The sequence below is a fragment of the Perkinsus marinus genome, assembly GCF_000006405.1.
Source record: "Perkinsus marinus ATCC 50983 genomic scaffold scf_1104296930340, whole genome shotgun sequence".
NCBI classification, from domain to species: Eukaryota; Perkinsozoa; order Perkinsida; family Perkinsidae; genus Perkinsus; species Perkinsus marinus.
The window spans coordinates 1-3,226 of record NW_003216138.1 but is presented as its reverse complement, the minus strand read 5'-3'; positions in this window follow the sequence as shown (position 1 = coordinate 3,226).

Here is a 3,226-nt window from a genome sequence, read left to right as displayed (position 1 = left end):
TAGCGGAGTGCTGCTATGGACCGAATGACTGTACGATAGCCCGAGCCGCCTTTCATCCCAGCATGCTGGCGAGCGTAGATCGGACCTAGGATCCTCCTGCGTATCTGTACCACATAGGATTCCTGGCACTCGAAGAAGTGCGCCATAGTCTCCCGCTAAGGAAAACAGTATCTGCAGTGTGTCACACACTGTGTGTGAGGTTAGAACCGCTAATTCTACTAATGTAGACTCTTGTAGGCTGATGGCCAGTTAATGAGTATGTTATTATCCTCCTATCCTTCACACTCCACCTCAATACCGTCTTCGCAATCTTCTAAAACTGTTCCGGCCCTGATGTTAGTCCATAGCAGACCACCGATAGGGAGCCGATTCTTCCATCTCACCTGCTGCTTGGAATATGCTGCAGCAACATTTTTTATATAGGTTACAGGGAGTTCCAAGTCCTCTCCTGGAAGTAGCAGTCCCTGAAGTCCTGTTGGAAGTGCGGCTGCTATCTTCGCATAGCAATCCGCACTTTTTTCATTGCCGAATATTCCATCGTGATCTTTCACCCATCTGAAGCATATTGTGATGGTCCGCCCGGCGGTAGCCATATATGCATTGCTCTACTGTATATAACCCCGTATGCCTCGGAGAAGATGGATTCTCCTGGATCCACTGCTGATGGTCTTCAGGACAGATTGTGAGTCCACGTATAGCTTGGCTACGAACCATCTTTTCGAGTGGCTTCTCCTATCCCTGCATGGCGACTTAACGTCGCACTTCGGAGTTGACATTCTGACTGCAATTTTTAGATCAGCCTCCAATTGTTTCGCCTGTTGGTCAATCGTTTCCGTAGTAGAGGATTTTGGCGCGGAGGACGCTTACCAGGTGAGTGTCATACAGCTGATTTAGTGACATTATTCAGAGGTAAAGGAAGCAAAAAATCACCGGAAGGATATAGGGGAATATCGCTTCTCTCGGTCGTTGTAGAACCTTCTGATAGGACCTGTGCTGAGACAGCCTGAGGACTCGTCTCATGAAGAAGCTGACATGTCTATGACATGTGATGATGTCTGTGACAGAAGATTATGTCTCATGAAGTGTCACGAAATTGTCACCATCATTGACTTACACAAATGGGATTTTCAGACTTCATCGATCCTACTGTAGAATTACGAATAGTGCGGTCCCACTCAGACTATCAGAAAGCTCTTCTTGCAGAGAGCTTGCCACTCCTACCGAAGGTGCAACAGAGGTATTCGGAGGCTCAACTAGCACCGACCACTTTAGGTGGTCGGTTAGGAGCGCCAAGTTGGTCAAGTTGGTATTAACCATATGACCTCATCAAAGGTGCTCTTGAACTCCTCAATGCTCAGAATCACCCTGAAGTCTTCCTATCATTCGAAGACCGCATGAATGTGGTCAACATAGCAACTTGTCACGGTTGGCTATTCTTTGTTAACCTATGCGTGGTTGCATATACATCTGGGCCCCAGACAGGGTGTGATGTGAGTGGAAATTCAGTACGATATTCTGTGTTTGGAAATTTCAAGGTGGAAATTTCCGGAATTTCCAGGAAATTTCCGCCAAGATGCTTCCGGGCTTCTGCGCTAGCGCGCAGTCGGGATCGAGGAAGTACAGAAGAGCAAGATCACGAGTTGGAGAGTCGTTTCGTGGGTCCATGCGTTACATTGTCAATTGCGTGTCGCGTTCAGTTCGAGAGCCAACGATGACTCGAAAGGGATGTAGTTGCGTCAATCACGGTCACGACTGACGATCCGTCAAAGCAGCTTTGCGAGAGACAGGTTTTCGCTCCCGAAAGACCTCGTTTTTGGGTGGTCGAATTCTGTTCAGTATCTCGAAGAAGTCTGGTTTATCCATGTCTTTGAAGGCTTTCCTGTTATATTGCCTATCTCTTAATGGCTCCCTCGTCGCGTAGGAGAAGCTCTATCTTCGACCCCCGACCACATTACCTGGTGAAAACTCGGGCTGAGCTTGGCCTCCCACCGCTGTAGTACAGGTGCTGTAGTACAGAAGCAAGTATTACTTGCCAAGTAACTAGGTTACTGCAACCCCAAGTTGAACTTCAAGACTTGAACTTAGTTCAAGTTCAAGTTCACCTTGGTTCAAGTTGTTTCAAGTGGCACCTCATGACGCCGGTGGCGGTCCAGTGGATGATGAACTCGACATGGAAATACTTGGGATCAAAAGTATATCTCCTTATTACTTATCATGGTATGAATTACTTTGCAGTTGCATTTTCGAGCGTTACAGGCGAGCGAGAAAATAGATGCGCTCGACGGAGCGAGGTGAATTGCCATGAATCGCCATGCGAAGACTTGTAAGCGCTCGCCTTGATGATCGATTCCAGCCGTTGGGGCTTTTACGCACAACAACCGAGTCTGAGCATCACTACGATACTCTATCTATGCGGAGAGCTATTCTTAATGCAGATTGAGCTTTTTTATAAACGAAACGTGCGTAGAGATCAGTAAATAGCCATTTTTGTTAGATTTCCTGGAAATTCAAGGGTCGTGGAAATTTTTCCGAAATTTCCTTCGGAAATTTCAGGCGGTTGTGCGCGCGCGCCACAAAATTCCGTAGTTCAGCCACAAATTTATGATACTGGCCACAAAATTATTGCATCGGCCACTAATCATCGATGGTCGAAATCACTCCGGTTCAGTGCTTGGAATGTCTAATTCAGAAATGCTCTTATCGCGAACTCACAACCGAGTCTCTTCTTGTAGCGTGACTATGGTCAGAAACTGCAGATGTAATGAAATAGAACCTCCCAACACTTGTCAACTATAATAGGCGGGTCCTGCCAGCGAATTTTTATCTTGTTCGATCTGTATGGATCCTTCGAGCTCGAGTATGGCCCAAGCTAGCCGAACCTCTAGCCGAACTGGCAACACAGTGGTTTCTGATGATAGAGGGGTGTGCGATACCGCAGTGGCATTCTTCCAACGTTGAGGATTCTTAAGTCTGTAAGTGCGCGAGACATTGTGTCTGCGTGCAGTGACTGTTTTGCGCGTTGCGTGAAGCAGAAGCTAAGCAGTTGTTGTTGGTAAGCTCGGTAGTTGAGTGTACTAAACTCTGGACCGCTACAGAGTTCCTGGTTCACTTACTGCACTGTTGAGGTACGCAACTGACGTCTAGTTACGGTGCAAGCACGTTACGTTGGTCAGAAGGTAGCTTGTATATCCAGTAGTTCAGACCTTGAGTTGACAGTAGTCATGGT